At 41.4% G+C, this 25,275-nt stretch overlaps 1 pseudogene; it reads left to right on the top strand.

Annotated features, from left to right (window-relative positions):
• Nucleotides 1-25,275, top strand: part of LOC123378727 — a 215,328-nt pseudogene that overhangs the window by 166,294 nt on the left and 23,759 nt on the right.

Raw genomic sequence — 25,275 nt, 5'->3', positions numbered from 1 at the left:
AAACAGTCTTGATGCTGGGAAGACAGCAAGGGTTGGGGGAGGTTACGATTCTTCACTCACTTTCACTAATATTCCATTGGCCTGGTCATCCTCCCATAGATCCCCTCATGGATCTTCCCCTTTCTGATCAAAGCGGTGGGATTAGCTGTCTCGGTGTGGCAGTCTTACCATGCTCCAAACTCTACAGAGGGCACTCCATGGCCCCAGAGTCTCCCCTGGAGGAGGGTCCAGAGATTGGGTGGACAAGGAGCAGGAGTTGGGCCAGGGCCAGGGTTGAAATTGAAGTATATGAAACATCTGTTTAACCGTTCAAAAAACCCACCAATGCCCTTGTATTGTTTGAACAACCTGCAGTAAATTATATTTAATCAAACGAGTGGATAGAACAGCTCCACATTAGCGATGTTGAAATAATTTTTTATGCTTACTCTGTGTATGGACTTTACTTTGAGACTGCCTCTGTTGGTTTGGTGAGGGGCTAATTGTTGCTATTAGTGATTTCACTAAATAGCACATTTTAAATATGCCAATTGAAAGTTCAGTGGCTAACGTTTCAAACTTTTTAATAAGTAATCACTGGTTTTATTGCTCTAGGGCAAGGGATTTATGTATCTAAATGTGATTAGCATTAATGAGAGTTATTCTATGTGCCTCAGTCTTCACCTACAGAGAAGAGAGAAACCCTTTGCTCCAGTTATACTTGTACTGCAATGTGGAATTCCAAGGAGATGCTGTAGTTTTCTTGTAGGAATGTACAGTACATAGGGCAGTAGTTCCCAACCTGTAGGACGCAGAAGACCTCTCCAGCAGTGGTTCCAGCAGTGTGTGGCTGCTGATATCACTCTGTGTGCAGGATAGGTTGTGGAAAAACAAAGAGAGGCTCTGAACTCCAGTGGCTGCCTTCTCCCCGTCCTGTCTCTGGCCTGCATGAAACTGGGGCAGGAGAGTAGTGGTAGCAGCTGGAATAGCACACATGGATTGGAGGAGAGGAGCACTTGGTGTGGAGAAACTGCCAGACTTCTGCTGTCACTGCAGAAGTTCTCCGTGGATAGCAGACAGTGGCTGGTGGCTCCTTTTAAGCCACCTGCCTACCTTCTCTTAAAGCAGCCACCCACCCATCGTACCTGGTCCATTCCCAACAAAGCACAAGGGTATCAAAGAGGCATCAAACCATCCTTCCTCCCCCTCTTCCTTGGCTTACTGCATGCACGGATCCTTCTAGTAAGTGGGGGAGGAGGAAGAGAAGGGAAGCCACCTGCTAATATGCCTGCTTTGGTCAGGACAGGCCCAGATTTGGAACTCATCCCTGGAAAACAGCTGTCCCTATCATTGATCCAGGACTACGTGTCAGACTGCCCTTCCCACTACTCCCTGCCAGCTACTTCTCTCAATTTTAGCAGCTGGCTTCCAGCTCTCACCCCTTAAAACTGCCTCTAGAGCTGGTGGAAGAACTGGGAGCTACACCTGTGCAGCAGAGAGGTGCCAGCAGTGACAAACAGGAAATCACTGAAAGCAGAGAGTCTAGAGATAAGCCTGCATTCTCTGTGGGCCGGAAAAGGTCAGGCCCTGGCTACATAGGCCAAGCCAAGCATGAGTGTGGGGAGGGGGGAGTTACGAGGAACCGAGAATGGAAAGGCTCCCAATGACTTAAATGGGCAGTAGACCTTATCAAACTTCTATTCAAATCAATGGAAAGACTCTCAATAGGAGCACTGCTGGAGAGCCTGGTTTTGTATTTGGTTTCTTATAAGTGTTTCTGAGTCTCTTTGCTTTGGGTTGACATTGTGTGGGGTCTTGGAAGTGACCCTTCTCATCCAGTCCCTTAGCTATTGCTTCCTACACCTTTGTATTTCTGTGTTTCCTGGCAAGGGCTGCCTCCACCCTTACCTCTCCCCCGGGGGATAGGAGATCCAGGCCCTCTGCACGGCTTCTGGGCCTGCACATGGTGTGCTATAGTGCTGCAATAGCAATGTAGGATATATATGACTCCAGGGGAGTGCAGCAACAAATGGACCGATCTTGGCTTTGTGCCAGCATTTAAATGGGGAGGCGACATCTGGTCAGGATGACTCTAGAGCAGCGCAGGGCACACAGGTGACCAGACAGGCCAGTCCTGGCATAATGGAAAGCATTGTATGATGGCATTTGGAAGGCTACCAAAGCTAATGCAAGGTAGAGCTGTGCCCCTGTGAACAATAGTCTGCATTAACCCAATACACAATGAATTAAACCACATTCAAAGTGGATTATAGAATACATATTAGCTGGCTAGTTAATACACGTCAAGAATTGTGCTGTGTGGATGTAAGTCATTTTAATTTGCACAAACTAAATGTAGTTTGAAATAAACCCTGGACGTAGACAAGGCTTCACAGAGTTCTGTAGGAGCTGGATCTGGCCCAACATGAAACATGTCTGAATATTCCCTCCCTGTCAGGTGAAAAAGAGTCACTGGGTATTTTGTATTGAGCCCCACCCTTTCTATTCAGAGATGATCATCGCTCTATAATTAAACCGCCTGAATCTCTCCTACAAGTGTACTCTGTCCAAACTATCTAATAGTCTGGATTATAAATATTTGGGGCAACGATGTGAGGTTATCTCAATATATCCGAAAATAAGATTGTAATGTTCATCATACCCATTTTGTTTGATATATGCATAAAAGAAAATTTGCTCTTGGGTGTGTACAGTGTTTATGATTAAATGCTTTATTCATACTCGCATGTCAATCTATTAGTGTGCTGTTAATTCAAATGTTACTATGATGAATTTTATCAGCGTTAGCACATTTATCACAGGTAGATGTGAAACTTAGACAAAGGTATACGCTCTCATTAATGATGAGCAGCCTATTCATCTTACGAGAGTGTAATTAATGTTAGTTACAATACTTAATTTTTCACTGTTTGTCATGATGCATATTTAGCATTTCTTCTGTCCTTTATCAATCTGTTCTCCTACCACGTGGCACTTCAAAAAAATATATGTATTTAACCTGATCTGGGGCCTTGGTTTTTTTACAATATTTAAAAAACAGGCATTTTTTTTCTCCCTGTGTTGTATGCAGCACAGTTTATGAAAACCTAGATTTTGTAGCATTACTTGCTATAAGATTCTTGGTTCTGAACTGGTGCACTTTTAATATTATTAATAAAGTAACCAGTTAAATAAAGCACACACTAAAGAGGTTGCTGATCTTTTGCTGCCGTATTTGCTGAGCTTGTATAAGGGTTTAATGTGCCTAACTGTTCTCTTGGTTTTTTTAATTACATTTTACTGTGTACTAGTAGACAAATAAATGCATTCAGAATATAATTCTGTAAACTAATTGAATGTTTGAAATGTATTTGTTAAGGTAAATATGCAGCTGTACAAGCCTGTTATGTATTGTTGAGCATTTCTTTGTAAGATAATATTATCAGCTCTCATAGGGCCAAATTGTGCCCAGTTATCCTGGTGATTTAGGGGGCAGAAGGAGGGTCAAGCCTAGGGTGGCAGCACTGGAGAAGGGAAATAAATGTACAGGACCATTATGTCCCCCCTTGCACAGGGGAGTGGAGGATGGCAAGGACTGAACAGTGCCTTAGCTCTATCTCCAATGCACCAAGGAGCATAGCTGTACAGGCTTGCTGGGAATAGTACACCTCACTGCACTAGGAATAGACCTGCTGCAGTTTGTTCATCTGCTGCTCCAGGGAGAAAGTAATCTCCTTGCTGGGCTGATCCTGGGGCAGGGCAATAGTTTTGTTTCTCTGAACAAAATTCCTTATTTTTACTCTACTTTTCTGTGCAAAAGATTAAAAGATCTTAGTAAAAGGCTTAGTACTATGAACAAGTACAGAATTATACTTGGTATTGTTTTTATTATAAAATATAGACAGCCAAATTTAGCTCTGACTTACTCTGTGCAACTGCATGGAGGCCCGTGGTGTCACGTGAAGATAAATGAGAGTAGAATTGGAACAGAAATAGAATATATAAAATAGGTGAGGGCTGATACTACACTTCTGAGTTAGACAAAACTCCCACTGAAGTCAATGGGTGCAGGAATGGGTATTACTGGGACTGCTGAGCATCGCCAAGTCTCATTGAACTAATTCAATGGGAGCTGAAAGCATTCAGAATTTTGCAACACTGAGCCCTTAAATCACTGCTTCTAAAGGGTCAATCCTTCATTCTTTGGACATCCAAAATGCCTATTAACTTTGATTGGAGGAAGATTGTGTGAATTCTTGGTGAAACATCTGGGGGCTATATGAGCCATATATTTCGAATCCAGGGTTCTATGGTTTTGAATCTACTTGGGGTTGCTTTTTTTTTTCCTTCAAACTTTTTGCCTCTAGGAAAGAGGAGATTAATTCCAATTCATTATTCACTATTCCCCATTATCAACCTCTTGGTGTGATCAAGAATATAGGTGCCAACCAGCCATGATCTTTTCAAACAATGACTCATTTCACTTTTAAAATGCTGAAACTGTTTTACAGTTTAGGTGTATTGTGAAGTGGATCTAAAACTCCAGTCTTTGCCTCAAGCCAATAATGTACAGTACCGTTCTGCTATTGCAGCAGAAAAACTCAAAGTTATTCAAAAGAAGTTTGAAATAGGTTATTTTATTATTTGAATTGACCGTGTTTTCTTTTGTGTTTTCCCCCCTTATGGGTGAAGTGTGCTGCAACCAAATTTGGAGGCTCAACATATATTTCAGACTTGAAAATTACATGACCTTGACCATAAATATCTATAATTGTAGACCAACTAGGTTAGTTATTATTTGACCAGTTCTCTGTACTAACCATTTAGCAGTTAAACTGGTAGTTAGCTATATTCCACTGTGGGTGATGCACTGCCATAAGTGTTACACTGTAACAGGAACACTATTAAACCATTTCCCCCACATTACCAGTCTTTACCCCATAACATAATGTGCTCAAATCAATGTGAACAAATGTAGCAAAAGATTCAATTTCTGTGACTAGAATAAAAGTATTTAGAGAAAAGGGTCTCCTTCCCTCAACAAACGGTGCATTTTTTTAGCTTTAATTTTTCCTGAAAATTAAAGCTCCAAATAACTAACAATCCCCCCATTCCCCAAAACAAACAAACTCAGCAACCCTCCAAAAATTTCCTTTCATGTTAATGTGATTTTGGCTCCTATTTGACATTAAACTCAGGGAATTGCTAACACAGCAGTATTACAGAACCACAAACTTGAGTGTGTGCCTATTTGGACTGATAAAGGCTAGTTAAGTACAAAGTTGCCTTTAGCCTCTGCAACATTTCAAAGTAACACAGCTAGTTATAAAAACAAGCTATAAAACACATCAGTAGATGAACATTTCACTCCATTTTGATTTCACCATTTAGCTTTAAAAAGGAATTTTAAAAAACACTCATGAGCAATGAACATTTGAACTCAAAATTATCTAGTGCATGGGGCTTTTTGTTTGTTTGTTTATTTTTCTTCAAAAGAAAGTGTCTCGGAAGAGAGATTGTTTTTTCTAGCATTTGCCAATAATCCTCCAAAAATGAACCTGATCATGTAATCCCTTGGTAAAGCAAATAAGCAATCCTTACTCACACAAGTATTCCCATTTATTTCATTGGGTGCATGAGTAAAGGTTGCAGGGTTTGGTCAAATATGCCATTTACAAGAATTAATTTAGCACTCAATTATGCACTGAGATATATGTGTGGAGTTCCCACTGATGTTGGTCCTATTAGATCCAAAAGGGTGTGGTTATCTTCCCTGTTGTATATTTATTCCCCAATCTTGTTTCTCCTTTTCTGATTGGTAGGCCCTTCCTAATATTGTGATGAAGAACTCCAATCTATGATTCGTATTGGATTTTTTTTTCCTACTGTATTTTTGAATGTCATTCTAGATCTGGATTAACCCTGTCATACAAAGAGTAACGGAAAGGAATATAGCCTAAAAGCAGAGTGATTAAGTGTTTGTACAGCACCTAGCACAACTGACCCTGAACTTGATTAGTGACTCTAGCTAATTAAATGCAAATAATTAATAATTTTCCAAAGCTTGTGGCCTGTTTTTATTCTGGACTGACACCATTAGCACTTTTATGTCTTTCATCGTGCCATAAAGCTTTAGTTCAAGAACAGTGACAACTGAATATTTTTGTGAGTGATACTTTCAAAGAAATTAAATAATGAAATGTACAATATATTTCAGTTTGCTATGATCATTTTGATGTACCATTTGCAATGGAAATGAGTATATAACATATTCATGTGTACAGATAAGGAAAATGACAAACACTAGCAATCTTTGTTCAATTCATTTATAATATTCAGGAAAAAAAAATTCCTTCCATTCCATTTCTTGATGAATTCTGTTTAGTTTTTAGGGGAAAACACACACACAAAAATTAAAACAAAGAATAACTAATTACTAGATACAAAAATGCTTAATAGCCTTCTATCTATAGGTGAGGTTTTGACTGAAAGTGACTGCAAATCCTAAAGCAAAAATACTCTTGATTTTGTCATGAGTTACTGAAATGTAAAGAACTCCATAGTGATTTTTGTGTGGAATTCATAGATCTGACATTCTCCTTACTATAAAATACTGCTTTTATTTCTGTAGATCAGACTGAGAAATAAAACAGCATATGAAATCAGATAAATGCGTATATATTCAAATATTCCTGTGTACATGTATAGCTGCGATCCACAACCCACACCATGTCTAAGTGGTTGTTTTTTCTTCCCTGCTAATGTCACTCAGTTTCTGCACAATTTAATCTGCCATTAAAGAAGCTCCTATCCCTTATGCCTGTGAAATACCCTACTTCAAATATAAATCGATGCTGGGTTTGCATGCTTGGAACCAAGGTCTTTAAGAGAGGTGGGATAACACTGAAACCTAACGATCACACATTAAATCACATGCCAACTCTTATCGTAGCGTATGGGTTTTCAAACTGGGGGGGTGGGCATGATGAGATTATCAGGAGAGTGCAAGGAAGTGACTGGTTAAGAATGTTTTCTTGTTTCTTCCAATTATTGTTGATGATGTAAGCAGAGTGTGAATGAGCTCTCCCCTGACAGCTAGCTGGGGAGGGGAAAAGACTTCAGGAGCAGATTGTATTTACATGAACACACCTACTCTGCCTAAGTATCCAGCAGACAGAGCTGTGTTGCCCAAAGTGATCAACTTTGGTTGATGTTGGGTTACAAATCAGTCAGGAAAGTAACTGAAATTTTTCCTCATGGATTGTATTTTTCTAAATGGACAACCTACCTAATTCTCAATTACTGAGGGACAATCTCCATTCATAGATTTTGCTTTCCACAACCAACTCTCTGTACAACTTTTCATGAGTGATATACCTGAGTATTCGGATTCTAATATCTAAACTGTATTGTTAAATCTATTCACCTAAATGTGGGTTATTGCTGATTATGTACTCTATGTATCATATGACTTTAAAAAACAAACTTTATATTTGTGGATAATTTAAGCACTATACCCAGATGTACAGAGACTCTTTTCTCAACCTATGTATTATATAATTTTTTTAACATTAGCTTTAATAAAAATTTTAATTCTGAATGCAGGGGTGGTGAAATGTTGTTATCTTTATTGTATAAGTAAAGGGCACTAGAACTGTGCTTAGCCTGTCCTGATTGAACTCCTGAAATGAACTCCGCTAAACCAGGGGCTCAGATGCAGACCACTGTGAAAGTAATTGTGGGTGGGGACAGGTGTCCCTGCTAGGAGGTGTGGGCTCTATCTCAGAGCCCCATGCACAGTTTAACCTGCCTCTCCCCACTGTTCAAAGACAGAGCTAAGTAGGTCTCCATTAGGAGACTTTTCATTGTAAGTGATCATTAGAGCTGGAATCACTTGTTGTGGAACAGCGTTTCTGCCCTACAATGAAGTTTCTCCACTAGGAGCTGACAATCACTGAGAGCTGAAAACCACATAGAGCTGTGGGGGAACCTCAAGGGACTGACCTACAGAGGTCACAGTAGAGAAGCAGGTGCCAGCAGAAGGTGACTGTGGGCAGCACAGTGGCTGGCAGGGTGGCCAGTGGAGCAGCCAGTGGAATGGCAGCTGGCGGGACGGCCAGCAGTGCAGAACAGCGGCTGGTGGGGCTCGAGCTGGTTCTGTGTTGTGTTGTATTGTTGAAAAGGAAACCCTAGATATTGGATCTGTCCCTGGTTGCTGTTGACTCCACCTGGCAGAAGGGTTACAATAAAATAAGAATTCCTCCCACTAGCTGAGTCTCCTGCCCCAGCTTCGGCTGTGGAAGAACAAGGAGGCAGGAGGGATGAGGAGAGAAGGGAGTGGCCTCTCTCTGTTTGGGAGGGGGGAAGACATTCCAGCTTGCTCTCTTCTCCAGAGGCCGATGTGCATGTTCCCCTTGGGGAAGTAGTTCCTGCCTACACAGGCTCTTGCTCACGCATTCTGGGGATTGCACCAGGGCTGGAGGAGCCTGAGGCCTGTGTGTGATTCTGAGGGTCTCTGGGACAGAGGCACAAGAAGAGGGTGCAGCTCAGCTCTCTGAATCCTGCTGGGGCTGCCCAACCAGAGCATGTCCTGGGCCAGGAAGGAATGGGATGCTAGACCCCAGGCATCCATGGAAATACAATTTCTGAGAAAGAGGAGGGCATGCATAGGACTTGAATCTACAAAGGGGGACACAGCAAAAAAGTTTGAGAACTTCTGCTGGGGAGCACTTGAGCAGAAATATCCCGCTAAAGTACTAAGCCATCCTGATGCACACAGCAACAGTTAACAATGGCAAGGACATGTTGGGTTTGTAGTATGCAGCCTGCAATTCCTGGCCTCTGTATGTCTGGAGGAGTGGAATAGTGCTAAGAGTGGGTGGAGGAAGAAGAATAATGCTAGTGGTGGACAGGTTGAGCCAAATCCAGGAGCTTCAGTATCAGCCTTCTGGGAAGATAGTGACAGACTTATTTTCCAGTTCACTTTTCAAGGCTTGTCACCATCCTCTGCAAGGCTTGGTGAGGATTCTGTTGTCTACAAGCCTGATGATACTCCTCTATTCACAGTGGCTGACAGCATTATATTTAGATACCTAAAAATATTGAACTTTGGTGTGGAGTGGCTGTAAACAACTGCCAGAGAGAGAAGGGAGCAGAGTTTTATTTCTCGCGGCTGCCAAGAGAGAAAAGTCCATTATTTGCAGTTGATAGGGGAGAGGAGAGGGACCTTTGTTTGCAGCTGCCTGGGACCGGAAGGAGGGCTTTGTCTTTAGCTGTTTAAGGGGGCGAGCAAAGGGAAGCCTTTTCTTCGAGCTCCAGGCGTTTTCCAGAGCAGCTTCAGTGGAGTGACCTTTTCCATTTTTCAGATACTCCAGAAATATGACTGTGATAGTTACCCTTCAGTGTGCTGCTGCATGGATCAAGAAGCTTCAGATATTTTTTCAAAGAGACAAACACGTTGTTTTTAGCTGGACTCAAAGCTGAAGCCAAAGTTCAGCTAGAATTGATTGGCTTACAAGCTCCAGTCCACAAAAGATTTGTGCAGGAAACTTACCGAATGCCTAGCAATATATGTTGAGTGACAGAACACTGCCATTTGTGTAAGCTTCTGTGGAAATATTTTCCGAACAGATATTTTCTGCTATGATCCTGAATAAATCAATTCACATCACTCACCTATAAGATTCAAACCAGCATTCCATAATTTCTGAGGACCGTCAAAGATAGAGCTGTACACACCAGCAAGTCTTTCCATTGGTGGTGCTCCTTCTGCCACCCTCAGTATTTATTTTCTCTAGCTGTATTTTATAACATGTTATGTGAATAAAAATTACACTTATAACACTCCACAAGTAAAAAACTACTGTGGCCATTTACCTTTAATAACAGCGGCATGCTTATTTCTATTACCAGTTTATGTTAAACTAGTTTATCTCTCAGTCTGATTTAAATATTATTCAGTAGTTGTCAGTGAAGGGGCATGGTAGATTTTTAATTTTGATTGTTTGTAAGAGGGGGTCTTTACACCGTCTCAGAATGAAAAGGAATAAACGTCCACCTAGAATATTTCAGACATAGAAAGAAATGTCCCTTGTAAGAGCAAAGTTTGTGCCACACTATAGTTTTCTAAATGAGTATTTCACACAGTCCTTTTTTTGTATATGTTTCAAGTTAAAAATTTATTTATTGATCACTACACACATTTGTATCCTGGTTCTACACTGCATGCAGCATTCAAAGCCTGGCTTTATTGGACCTTACAAGAATAAATATGCAATACATAATTCTTGCTCCTAATTCGAACAATACTTTTGAGGTACGGTGAATGACTTTGTGCAGATCCTGGACAGAGCACAGAGCCAGAGTAAATAGACTGTGCACTGGGGGAGGGAGGAAGAGAGCAAAGTCTTCTATCCACCCCATAATATGGAGCAGCGGCAGAGCGCCTCCTCTAAGCTGTGTAGAGCCCATAGCTGCTATGTTCTCTTTTATGTGTGGGTGTTTGGCCAGTGGATCCACTGGCCCTGCTTCCAAGGAAATCCTTATTTGACATGCAGAGTCTTCAGATATCCTGCAGGCTCCACAGATCCTCTCCTTCTCCCTTCCCCCTACACAGAGAAACTGCTCTGAATTTGTCTGTGTTCAAGGCCTTCCATTCCCACGTAGGGTAGGGAGTCAGGATTGGCCCCATAGCAGTTATGTTTATGCTAATTTTGTAGCACTGTATATTACTGTCTTGGTGTTTGTTGGAGTTGGCTGATATGCAGCACAAGTCCCAGCTAGGTGCAGAGAATGAGGCAATGACCGACAGCAACAACACAAGGGATTCCTATCACAGTCACTCAGAATTATACAACACAACACAAATAGATCTTTTGCATAATGGCTAAAAAACTATTAATAATGGCCATCTTTAGTAGCGTAGCAACAGCCAAATCCTTCAAAAGAGCAAGTTTTCATTGATAAAGCATTTCATTTAAACATTGAAATTTGGCATAATGTGGACTATGAAATAAGTTTTGAAAGGATGCTGATGATTAAGAAGAAATGCAGTGGGCATTTATTAAATGGAGGAACCGCAAGATAATTAACTGGCATGCATAAAGATTCATGCTTTATACCAAAATTTTAATTTTGCACATAAATGTGCCTGATGTAGGCAGCATTTAATCACCTAGCTGACAGGAGTAACTACTTTCATTTAACCTTGACTGAAGATCATGAATTCTAACAGGTTTAATTGGATACATCATTTAACAGAATGAACAGAGCAAATTTTTCTCAATTCATAGGTTCTGATTGACATGCACCAGCAATAAGGCGTTGCACAATTAAAGCTGATCTGTATTCCTGGCCTGGGCAGCAATTGCCATAGTGATGTGACACTGTTTGATCACTGTGGCACTGAAACTATACTGAATTTCCCCTTGTTTTGAAAAGGGCAATGCTTTAAAAAGACAGAGACAGAGAGAGAGATTTTGGCACTTTATTATTATTATTTTTTAACATTAAATCACATTGATATGCACAAACTGTAAGGGAAGGGACTTGTCTTGTATCTGTAAGTCGGGGAAAAGAAAAAAATGGTCTCTTCTTTTATCCATTTAGTACATTATTTGCAGAAAGTAAAAAATGTGGGTAGTCAAATGAAAGGTAACACATCAGGGGCTCTGACTGTCTTGGACTTTTAATTGAATGGGAAATAGTGCTGCATGGCTTTCTAAATTCACCTGCAGTTTGTTGTTCTCTCCTTACTAGAATTCAGACACAACTTACCCAGGCTGTGTGGGCATGGGAAGGGGTGCACATGTCAAAAAGGAGTAGCAAACGAGGGCGGGGGAAAAGTAGTACCTAAAAGCGAGTTCCATTTTCTTGCATGTAATATTTCATATGATGAAATCTTGAGAAAATTGCTTAGGTAAGTTAATACTGCCCCCAGGCAACTTCCAGTTCCCCAAACAGCTCTTATTCATAAGCTCACCAGTGGTTCACTGGCTCTGGCAGCAGTCCACAGGTCATATATTTAACCTACATGAACTGGAACTATTTCTTTCGTGGAATAATCACAAACAGGGGTTTCTTCTCTATCTCCTCACTGTCTGCCTATTTTTTCCCCTTCAGACAGCTGCCTTTTATTAAAAACAAAATTGCCAAAAATGACATTGCTCTCACACTGAGCCTCAGCCCAGTTATTCCAGGGGGCATGCTGCTCCTGCTTCTAACCCTGGAAAGCTCAGAGACATTGAACTTCAAAATCATGATTTTAGAGGTCTCTAAAATTCCATTAGCCATATAGTTCTGCCTCTGAGGGATTTACAGTTTGGTTCATTGTACTCGGTGGGCAGAGAGACGCAAAATTATTCCAGTAAAAAAGTTCCAACTCTCCCTAATGTTTTAAAAAAGTTTGTTAAATATATAGCATAACCCTCATGGCCATATGCTCAGCCCCTCCAGCAGCACAAAGGGGATGTAATGCTGCCTGAGGTTTCTTCCAGTATATGGGGAATGCCTAGCTGGTATGGGACTGGCGTCTTGGCCTCTCCAGTACAAAAGGTGGAACCAGAGGTCAATAGGTATTTAGGCACCTAATTCCCATTTAAATCAATGGGCATTAAGTGCCTAAATACCTAAGAGGAGCTGGGCCAACGTGCCTTGGCAATCTTTCCTGAGCCTGCGGCTGCAGTAACGTGCCCCATGCAGGGGACAGGAAGGTAGCAGAAAACCACCTTTACTCCCAGCCTCTTCACTCGTCTGCTGTGATATACCTGGGGATATGATGGTGTGGTATAACAGTTGTATTGTTCTTTATCTGAACTATATGTAACGGCCCTTGTTAGGAATGTTTGTGTTGTATAACTCACTTGGTCATGCCAAACTCATGCCAATAAAATTTCTGTACCAGCCACATGTGTTCTGTATTATATACATTACCCTCCTATAATGCCACAGGGATTTCAATGCGCCTGTTAATGAATGAAGCTTTACAACACCCCAGTGAGGTAGCTAAATATTATTATCATCTTCATTTTGCAGAGGGGCAAACCACAGCACAAGGAGGTTTTGATTTTTCCCATGGTGTACAGAGCAAGTGAGTGGCAGAACTGGGGTTGAAACATGGAGCTCTTAAGTCACCTGATTCAACCATCAGCTACAAAGGACAAAATTATTCTTAAAGTTATAGTTATGAAATCTCATACTGGCCAATTGCAGTATTTTTAGGATTTAAATCCCAGATCACAGCCAATGGGAGTATGCACGTGTTCCAGATTTCACCGCTGTTTAAGTGCTTCACTGGATCTGGGGCCTTGCAGTACATTTAAAATTGCCTTTTTGGCTTTCAAAATTCTCTATACATTTATTAATGTCACATCAACCTATTCACTAGCCAAGTCATTCTGCGTTCTCTTCTTGGAGTTATTTGTGTTCCTTTGCTGTGATGCTCCTGAGTTGGAACTCACGCTTTCACTAGTGCTCATGACCAACCATCTGTGCTGAACTCTCTCTTCCACTCTGTCCTCTGGGAACAAAAGAGGCTCTGATCCAACGGGCCTACTCACTCATACAGTTGAGAGTGTGTTTAAGTGCATTGTTGGCTCATGACCCAAGCTGCTTCCTCTTGCCAAATCTTAGGTAGAATGTTCAAAAGCACCCGACTGGGCAGCCACTTTTCAAAAGTGATTTAGGGATTTAAGAGCCTAAATCCCATTGACAATTTATTTATTTATTAAGGCCATGGCTACAACTACAAATTTTGATTGACGCAAGTTACAGCAGCATACAGCCACTGAAGTTTGTGCATATGCATCTTGGTTGCTTGCATGGATGCTGCAGGTATTCACCAGGAGTGCTTGTCAATGCAAAATGTGGAATACCATGGGTAGATACTCCAGTGTGCCAGGAGCTGCTATCTGACACAATGTCTTTTGGGAACTATTCACACTATGTTGTGGAGTAGAAATGAGGTTCCCAGGGAATCTCTGGGCACTAGGGGGGGGGTCAACTTCCCAGTATGCAACGTTCTTCATCTGATGTCATCCCATAGTTTTTGCGCCTCTTTTTTTAATCCCACAAACTCAGGTAGCACTTTTTAGTGTCCACCATCTCTGACAGAACCATGGCGCCCACAGAGCTCAGCACTATTCTCATGAACATTGCAAACAGGACACATGATTTTCCGACCCTTAGGAAGGATGGAGGATATGAGGATGGTTTATTGCGGGTGTGGTGAAAAAAAATTTGAAGCTTATCGGTAAAATTCACAAAGCAGCTGCAAATGGAGTGCTGCTTCTGGGCCAAGAAATGAGAACTCACTGGTGGGATCGCATCGTAATGCAGGTTTGGACACCAAGCAGTGGCTGCAGTGCTTCTGTCTGTGAAAGGCAACAGTCCTAGGGCCTGTCAGCTGAGCTCACCCCCAGCCCTCCAATGCAGGGACACCAGGATGAGAGCTGCACTGACAGTGGAGACCTGACTAGACAACCACACACCTCATTTGGAATTGGACATATGCAGTCAGGCAGCAGAGCCCAAAAGAAGCAAATACAGTACAGTGCTGTGTTAAACGTAAACTACTTAAAAAAAAGGGAAAGATTTGACATGATAAGAAAACTCTTCAGTGCTTGTTTCATCTAAATTAAGGTGGTTAAAAGCAGCATTTTTCTTCTGTATAGTAAAGTTTCAAAGCTGTATTAAGTCAATGTTCAGCTGTAAACTTTTGAAAGAACAACCATAATGTTTTGTTCAGAGTTACGAACATTTCAGAGCTACGACCAGCTTCCATTCCTGAGGTGTTTGTAACTCTGAGGGTCTATTGTACGTACACAAACTGCTCTCCATCCACTTCCCCTTCCCAACCCAACAGGGGAGTGAAAAGCAGATACCAACTCTACGTCTGATTGTTGTACTGCTACCTCTTCTCACATGAGTAAAACAAGGAAAAGTTGATACCTGTGTCTTGTTAACTTGGGGATGGACTGGTCGCCATCTTTATATTTAAATATTGTGAGGAAAAATGCATGCTACACTTACCTGAGATCCCTTCCCCTTCATTGGATGCGTCCGTGAGCTGGTGCCACTGGCTAGACTATGTGGAATCTTGAAAGATATCTCTACACAGTCTGCGGAAGCAAGTCTCCCAGCCTGGATCAATAGACTTGGGTTAGCAGGGCTCATGTTAGTGCTCTAAAAATAGCTATGTAGGCAACTCTTGAAAGTTGTGGCTTGGGCTCTGAAATCCCCCCACCCCATCCCTAGGCTTCAGAGCCCAAGCTCCAGCCTGAGCCACAACTTTAAAGTGTTGTCTGCACAGCTATTTTTAGAATATTAGTTTGAGTCCCATACCCCGAAGACCATCAACCTGGGCTGCAAGGCTTATGTCCGTGAGCTGTGTAAACATACCTGAAATGGTCCTGGCTCATGGCATGGCTGGAGCCCCCCACCCACCAGATGTCGCTTTCCCTCTTCATAGCAGGAGTCTCTGTCTCAAGCTTCTCCATGGTCTGCGGGGTGCTGATGGAGTCTCCAGCAAGTATGACATGCAGCTTCTTGTGAAAATGGCAGGTCTACAGCACAGCACCAGATATATTGAGCCCCCTGGTCTTACAGTACACCTGCCACGGTTCCTTCGCTTTCACACAGAACTGCTGCTGATCCCTATCTTAGCCCTTTGCCTGCATCCCCCATGCAGTCTGTTCGTAGATGTCTGTATTTCTATGGCTGGTCTGTAGCGGTCCTGCACAGCCTCTTCTCCCCCCAGGCCCAGGAGGTACAATACTTCCTGTCTACCCCAGGCGGGGACGTGTCTAGTACATGGAGTTCCGTGGTGGGTTGGGCAGTTGTACACAAGGGAGAGCTGCTTACCAAGTCACTATAACTGGGTGCTTGTGTCAGCCAAAAACAAATTTGAGCGTAGACACACACACTAACAGGTTGACGCAAGGCAACTTACGTCGAGCTAACTTTGTAGTGTATGCTGTTTAGCAAATGTTTACCCCTCATGATTAAACCTGTCTGTTCTCTTTAGCTTCCCAATGGAGCTCTCTACCGAGTGTTTTTGACACCGCCTATAAAGTATGCAATCTTATAAGAAATACATGATATTAAAGCTTGCTAAATTTGAGATACCTTTCTGAAAAAAAGGGCCATCTTCTTTCCCTCTCATGAGATCAAATCTGTGGTTTCTTTATTTAATGCTGTTTTGAACAAATAGCAAAAATTACAGGAACTGCCACTTTTTCCTACTGCTTTCCAGCTGTACCCTCTGATGGTGTGAATTGGGAAAGGATGCTAAGAGCAGTCATGTTTACATCTTTCTCACAGCGTATAATTTAACTTTCAGAAATATAAAATAAGACAGCAGAAATATTTTTACTTGTTCTTACAATGTCCAAAGTTGTTTCTTACTGTTTTTATTTGAAGGAACTAGACACAAACCTGGCTGCCTTAACCACTGCTTTTCAGAGAGCTACAGCTGAGAAAATCCGCTGCCAGGAAGAAGTGAATAGAACTAACAAGACTATTGAGCTGGCCAACAGATTAGTGAAAGGTCTGGAGGTGAGGTCCTACAGGGCAGGCTAATGACGCAGCCTACAGAAAGCATTTCTTTGTTAGACACTACTGATCTGGCAATAACAGAGGCACTTAGCAAAGAACCTGATGAGCTGAAAAAATTATGTCATTATCATTCATTTTTTTCATAATAGAAACATGTTTTTGACCTTTACATTTTCTTATATTTTGCCTCACTGTGGTATATATTAACTGTAAGATTACCTAGTAACTAACACATCCAAGAACATTAAAAGAATGGATCTAGTGAATTGTAGGTATTGACAATGACTATGATTTAATAAGATGCAATGGCTTTATTAGCAACAATTAAACAATGCTAATGATACTGCCCTCGCTTCGGGTACATACAGAATAATACAGTTTGGGCTACTTAGTTAAGTAATATGATAATTCTCTAATTAGCTCTCTGAGATGTGCAGTGGGTATTACATGAGAGAGAATACATAATGGCAAACCAATGAATTATCAAAAATCCATATTGTCTGTTGATTCAGGTTGGCTCAGGGGAATCCATATTCACTAATGGATTTTTCATTTGTCATCCAACTAGATTTTTTTACCTTATATACTTTTTTCAGATATTTTATTCCATGTTAAAATTCATTTGGGGAATCTCTTGCTATAGTTTACTGGCATTATAGGTGTTGTGCAATTTGAGCCAGTCATTTGAAGCTGACTTGGATAACCAAATATGTGGACGGCAAAAATAAAAGATCTATTTGTTATTACGTAAAATTATATTGTTCAGTCTCTCTGGCAGAACTTAAAATAAAGAACAGCATTTCCAGAAACCATAGAAAGGATTGATTGACTGAAGGAGAATGCAAAAGGCCCACTGTTTCTGTTTAAAGCAAAATCAAATAATTTAAAATGTTAACATCCCCATTGAATTGAAAGTATCGTGTATTTTTAGTGAGAAACTAATGCCTCTAAAATTAAACCACATACATAATACAGAATAATAAAGGCTCTAACACAGCAGACCTTTCAAAATTATTGCAATAAATGGTTATTCTGGAGCATCAGATATTATTTTCTTCTGCCTAATGTATCATATTGGTTGGTTCCACCATGACCCCCTGCTGTGGTTGACAAGCACTGGAATAGCAACAAAGCGATGAAAAGGGGAGGCGTATAATGAAAAATAATCTAAAGGAAGAGACGGAGACGAAAGGAAAGAAAAGTTGAGTTGTTCACTAGATGAAGACGACAGTCAGATGAATTTTAATGGCAAGTCCTTCACCAGGCACCTCTCAAAGCAACAGTTCAGGGAAGAGACTGGATAGCTCAAGGAATTGGTGGTGGGATACTGAGTCTATCACCTGTACATAATTGTATCAAATCCAACCACGGTCAGTAATGACTCAAAGCTGTTACCATTGGGTGGTTGTTGCATGGCCTGTATGAAGTGAATACTCTTAGACTGTATCCCTAGTGAACAAGAGGATTGATTTCTCTTCATCTTAATTTTTGCTGAGAACATATTATTTCATTAGCTTTATGCCAAAGCCCTTGCTGCAGTGATCGTTGCACGTTGCACTGGCAAATACTAGAAAGGTAATCTTTCCCCAAATTCCCTTTGAGCAAGTGCTACATAAGTGGATCTTTCTATTGCATTAATATGTATATTAATTTTTTTAGACTAAATGGAATTTCATTCTGAAAATCATCAGCATACTAATAAATAACCAGTGCTTGTGTTTTCTCTTCTAATTCCTGGGGGAAAGTGCTGAATGGAAGCTGAAGTCGTCTAGCCACAGGAAAAAAAACAAGGGATCAATCATGGACCAGTTAAAGTCAATAGCAAAGCTCCTATTGACTCTAGTGGATGCAAGATCAAGCCCTGAAACAGGCAATGGCAGTGTAAGTTTTCCCTGCCACTCCACCAGTGTCCCTCAGTCCTGACACAAAAGATCAGCTCTAGGGCCTGAGAAGTTAGTTCTGTCTCTGTATCCTTTCCATCTTTGGCCTCTGATTGGTGCCAATAATGCTGTGGTCATCTGCTTGCTAATCACAGAACTGAGGCCACCAACTCATTTCATATACATCACCAAACAGCCATTTTCAACAACTTTTCCACCACTAATGCCCTGAGTTGATTTTTCACAAGGCATCTGGATATCACAGATATTACCAGTCCCCAAAGCCAACAAGAGTCAAGATGAAGCTTTAACCCTTCTCTAGAAATTCCTGCATCTATGAAGCATAGCTATCCCTTTACTACTATGCTGTTGATAGGATCTTGTCTCCCGCCACTACCAAAAACAACCTTCAGTAGATCAACATAACATTGAACACAGGATATTTTGTGCAACATAATTGTATGAGGCTTGCTATGTGCGAACTCCAAACTATTTGTCTTGTTTCTAACATGTGTGAGTAACCCCACATGTTCCCAGAGCAATAACAACTTCCTTTTAGCAGTTTGTTTGTAAACAATTAGTTAACAAGGATCTTTAATCCTTGTATTTTAATCTGAAGATGTGAGATGGGTTCAGTCAATCCCTCGGGATTGTGAACAAGAGCAAACTCTGTGTGGAGATATGATTCTACCTGCAGCTTTTATTTCTTATGCTGGTTCATTTGCAAAGAGATATAGATATGAGCTAGTTCAAAACCTGTGGCTGCCTTACTTGACAAACTAGAGGGTAATTCAAGACTTGCACACACCTTCTTAATTGAAGTGCTTATACTGTTTATTTTTTAAAAAGCAAAATTAATCAGAAAAATCCAACATCTGCTGTATTTCCTTTTTTTACCTGTTGACTCACCATGTAGCTTAAATGTACTTTCTGCAAATATCTCATTGTATATTTGGAACATAAGAACATAAGAAAGGCCGTACCGGGTCAGACCAAAGGTCCATCTAGCCCAGTATCTGTCCACCGACAGTGGCCAATGCCAGGTGCCCCTGAGGGAGTGAACCTAACAGGCAATGATCAAGTGATCTCTCTCCTGCCATCCATCTCCATCCTCTGCAAAGTACACTCCTGAACAAGAGCAACTTATGCCACTGGCTAGTGCTTACTGTTCTTTGAAACATATTCACTAGGTGATGAGGGCTAGCCATTCAGACTAACCCAAAGGCCTTGGGGAAATGGTTTGCAACCCAGAGCAATTGCCAGGCCCAGCCAGTATTCTGCTGAGTGCTGTGTCGAGAAGCTTCCCTGCTGCTTGTATGAGGGGACAGGCTGTTAATACTCTATTCTCGCCCCTCCATTGTGCACCAGTGGAGCACAGAGCAAGATTTAGTGTTCGGTTATAACACTGGCTTTGTGGTGAATGCTATAGTTAAGGTTGCATTGAGACTTCCATCTGAACCTGCTGTTGTCTCATGTTCATAACTTTCCTTCAGATGAAAATTTCCTTTACATCTGAAATTTTTCATGCTTGGTTTCAGTTGAAATGTGATTTTTTAAAAAATTTTTTTGCAAGCCTTAGTAAAATCCATTCACTGGTATTGAATTATGCAAGGATGGGGAAAAAAGATATTTTTTTCTATTGTAAAAAAGTCTTTTTTGAACATTTATGACTCACAAAAAGCTGAATGTTACAAGCTGAAACTTTCCAGGTGGCTAGTTTTGACTGAGGGCCAGTCTCCAAGCTAATTACAAAGAAAGAGAAAGAAAGAAAGAGAGCAAGAAAAAGTTACATATAGTGTTTTATATGATTAACTAATTTGTTTGAGATGTTTCTATTATGAATCACTTAGCGTAAATTTAAAGTAATAATTTTATTTCAGATATTATAAAATATTATAATTACATAATACCAGTGTTTTGTGCTGCGATTTCACTGTGGAGTTCCACACAGTAGCTTTTGTCTATGAAAACGTGGAAGCTCACAGTGAAAGCAGTATAGTAATTAGTGTTTTTTTGAATCATGTGCTTTGACCAGAGAGTGCTAGGCACAGCTCAGGGGAGAGGAGAGTGCAAAGTTGGCCTTAGCCTGCTTTTAGCCTCTCCTGAGCCTGGGGCTGTCTGGATGCCAGGCTGGCCTCTATAAATTAGAGCAGTCTGGAGGCTACTCTAAATTATTATGCAGACTCCCAAGAACACCAAGTGACCATCCTAGCAACTAAAGACTTTCAATGTATAAAGAAAACATTCCTCCATTTCCCCAGATATACTCTTTGCAACAATGGGTGGAATAGCAGGTGCCAAAGGAACAGTAAAGTAGCTCTGTGGCAAGGGTAGTCAATAGCCAGACTGTGGACCAAATCTGGACCTCCAGACGCTTTTGAACAGACCACAAAATCTTTTTATTCTCTTATTCTTAATTTTATTTTTGTATTATTTTCCTCTGGAGTCTGGACCTTGACCAAGAAATTTAGACCTTGACAAAAAATAATTGATTATGTCTCTTCTGTGGGCTGGTTAAGCCAGTGTTAGATCAACTTTGTGCTAATACAGGGCAAAATTTGGGCCTGAATCCCTTTTTTCTTAAAAACATGGAAATAAAATATACACATTTATATTAATGTAATAATGTTAAGGCCATAATTTTAAACACTCTACAGTCAGGATGTACAAAAAGCAGAGGGCTTCATGGTAACTTGCCCACATGGCATGTGTACAGCTAAATTCTGCTCTGTTATACCACCCTAAGTCTGCAGTAACTGAGTTGAAGACAAAGGATTTCTTATAGCTATGAGACAATGTAGCTGAGTGTGGAAATTGGCCCATCGGGTCCTGATTATACTGCTAAAGGTTTAATATACAGTGATCACTCTTCTGCCCTTGTATGTATAACTCTAAAATACTTCAATGAATGTTGCACAGACAGTCAAATTGTTTTCCACATGTGCAGCACTGGAGAGCTGAGATCAGTATGATCATCTTAATTTGTGTATTCTCTGTCTTTTGACTATTTAAAATTATAACCCAATTTCTTACATTCATGTGTTGATTAGTAAAAAGATAAGAAGTGTGATGCATTTTTTTCTGTTGATGCAGTTTGTTCTCTATATGCATTACAAATATGTGTGAAAAGATATTGTGACACACAAGCCATTGAAACTAGCAATTTAAAAGTTAACCTTTATTACTTTAGGTCCCCATTCCAATGACAGAAGGTCTTGATCCGATCTCCATGCTGACGGATGATGCAACCATTGCTAAATGGAACAATGAAGGCTTGCCTAGTGATACATGTCCGCACAAAATGCCACTATTCTTACAAACGATGAACATTGGCCTCTATTGATTGACCTCCGCTCCAGGGGGATCAAATGGATAAAAAGCAGATATGGCTTAGATTTGAAAGTCATCCATTTGAGTCAGGCAGGATAAAAGCTAGTTGGCAGGTACCAGAATTAGTAGGAATAGGAACATTTATTTGTTGAGCTACTGAAAAGGGGCGGGGGCTAATTTTATCATGAACTGTTTTCTTTATATCCCAGGAAGCATTAAAAACTCTAATAAACTGTTTTCTTACTGTAAGCTTATCAAAGTATCCAGTGACATAATTAACGGAGTTGTCTGCTAACATCTTCAGCACTGTGTCCATGTCTCCCCCGACCCCTGAGGATTTTTACAGGTACGTTGATATTATACAGCAGGTAGTTGTTGCTGGAGACCCTGTTTTGATAGAGAACTCAGATGTAACCATTGAACTTGTACCTGACCCACTACTTGGATGGCATATGCTAAAGAAAGGGAGGTAAATCAGTTTGCTATCATGCCATCAGCCATCTCGCCACTTACGTTTATCTATATTTAATGTATCTTTTCATCAAAGTTCTTCAGCACCTGTGTGATTGGGTGTGCTACCATCTGGGTACTGCATGGCCCCTGAATGGTTGGGCCCAGCTGCATCTTCCAGCCGCTTAACCCTTCCATGTATAGAGGTATATAAAATCATGAGTGGTGTGGAGAAAGTGGATAAGGAAAAGTTATTTACTTGTTCCCATAATATAAGAACTAGGGGACACCAAATTAAATTAATAGGCAGCAGGTTTAAAACAAATAAAAGGAAGTTCTTCTTCACGCAGCGCACAGTCAACCTGTGGAACTCCTTGCCTGAGGAGGTTGTGAAGGCTAGGACTATAACAGGGTTTAAAAGAGAACTAGATAAATGCATGGAGGTTAAGTCCATTAATGGCTATTAGCCAGGATGGGTAAGGGATGGTGTCCCTAGCCTCTGTTTGTCAGAGGGTGGCGATGGATGGCAGGAGAGAGATCACTTGATCATTACCTGTTAGGTTCACTCCCTCTGGGGCACCTGGCATTGGCCACTGTCAGCAGACAGGATACAGGGCTGGATGGACCTTTGGTCTGACCTAGTATGGCCATTCTTATGTGTGGCTTTACACCCATGCACACCTGACAGGGGAAAACTAAAGTTTGGGCCAAGGTTCTATCTGCACAATCCTGGCTGTACTACCCGGGGACCTTGTGAGACCCAGATGAGTAGGGGTCCCCAGCACACAAATATGGAATCTTCCTCACTTCCCTACTGTAGCACCAGAGGGGTTATGCCAACATATGTGCTGCCATGCAGGAATCAAAAATAGGCAACATTTAGCAATGCTCTTGTCTCCTCTCCCCAAAAGGAGGAGTGGCTGGAAGGGAGCCGTATCCTCCACTTTATTAACTTGATTTCTTTATTTCACTGTTTTGACATAGGGAGCTGTATCCCCCTCCATTCAAGTTGTGTACCCTCCTCTCTGAGATAAAGAAAGGCTAATATGAGTGTGTTCCTCAGCTATTCACTCCCCTTTTATCTAGTGGCATTTCCCCTCCTCCCCATTACAATCCTGAATCCTTTCCTGCCCTCTAGTTTAGCTTCACCTACAGCCCTTTGTGCCACTACCAAGGATTCTCCCTTCCATCCCATGGCCCTGCCAGAGACTGAGACTATCCCATCTCTCATGGTCATTGCCTCTATTGCCCATGATTGTTTCTGACTATAGGGATCATACATGCTAGCTTGTTACGTTACCCGCCTTGTCTAATCTCTTTAAATCACGTAACCCTGGGAAAGTTGCCATAATGCAGCTCTTACCTACAATTTAGGCAAGAGAGAACTCTATTAATGGAATAGCATAGAATTTCTTCAGTTCCTTCTCTCTACTCTTTAATCATACTGGGAGAAAGTAGTTAGTGAGCCACAGTAACGAATTCCTGACTCTTGAAATTTAGTTCTAATTACAGCAGCTGTGAGGTCCCTAATCAAACAGGTCAAACTGAGGACCAAAGTGGAATCATCACAATCCTCACATTCCTGTCCTGATCCTTTCATCTTTTTTCTCTTGTTATCTTAATTTCCCCACCTAACTTTAAATTTTACTTCTAAGTTTGTCTACGTATTGAGAACAGCCTTCCTAAGGGCTAGTCTATACTGGCAACGCTAAAGCGTTGCTGCGCCAGCACTTTAACATGGCTTGTGTGGTCATGGCAGAGTGCTCCCAGCGCTCTAAAAAAACCCACCTGCACGAGCGGCGTAGCTCCCAGCGCGGGGGCACTGTCTACACTGGCACTTTACAGTGCTGAAACGTGCTGCGCTCAGGGGGTTGTTTTTTCATGACACCCCCCCCACAGCGCAACTACATGCAGAATCCTCCTTATGCTGCCTACTGATACACTGGTGTGCACCAGCTCAGCGTGGAAAGGCAGCTTGAATTTCTCACTCCTTCGGGAGGCATTTGATTCAAGACGGGATTTCCGGGTATGTTGAGACTCACAAAGTTACTGCTACTAATTATATTTTGGTTGCAATTCTGAATGTGAATGACTTTTGAAATGCAGTTTCTGTTCCAATACACACTACAAGTCTCTTTCGGACTTGAATAACTGAGCCAAGCATCCTGTTCACTTTTCAGTCAAGCTACTTTCTTCTCACTCACATTTTTTTTCTTCAGAAGCACAATTATTTCCTACTGCCATGTTCCTTTCCTTCACCTCCACCCTCACCCTCCGCCCCAACCCTCCCACGCAGGTATATAAGAGTAGGGGATAAGGAATGTAAGTTTCACCCTAAATTCTGGCTGATCCTCCACACACAGTTTGCAATTCTCCATTACAAACCAGAAAGCCAGGCCCAGAACACTTTAATCAATTTCACTGTTACTCAAGCTGGGTTAGAAGATCAGTTGTTGGCACTCGTTGTCAATTTGGGAAGACCAGACTTAGAACTCTTCAAGGTATATGTGTGTGTGTGTGTTATTGTAACATTTGTCATGTTAGTTATTGTGCTTTAGAATGACACCTCCACCTGCTGGAGGAACCAGCACAACAAACTTTTTCACTTTCATCAATAGATTTGTACTTGTCATACTAATATATATAGCCCAGCAGGCATTCAAGTGAACTTTTGTTCATTGTGCTCAGTGGGCCAGATTATAATCTCTCATACACTGCACTGAATCAGTTTAATCTCTTTATGGATGTTAGATAGAGGGACCTTGAACCAAAGTCATGGACCTGAATATTCCCAAATGTTAGTGGGATTCAAAATCCAAATGTGAACCCATCTTTGAATTCAAATTGGCCATAACAAAACCCAGACTCAAATGCCCCCAGTCCTGGGGTGTCTGAAATGCAAGGGAAATGCTAGCCTCTGCTGGTGGTGAAACCTATGCCAGCCCTCTATGCTGTGAGCACCACTGCAAGCCACCTGCAGCTTGTGCTCCTCTATGGGGAGCAGCAGGAGCTGGCTGGCATAGCAATCTGGGTGGGGCTGGGCTGGAAGAGGGTGTGCCTAAACAAGAGGGAAGATGCATTGTCT

Source organism: Mauremys mutica, chromosome 10, assembly GCF_020497125.1.
Source record: "Mauremys mutica isolate MM-2020 ecotype Southern chromosome 10, ASM2049712v1, whole genome shotgun sequence".
NCBI lineage: Eukaryota > Metazoa > Chordata > Testudines > Geoemydidae > Mauremys > Mauremys mutica.
The sequence above is the reverse complement of the archived record's forward strand: the minus strand, read 5'-3'. Positions and strand labels throughout refer to the sequence as shown.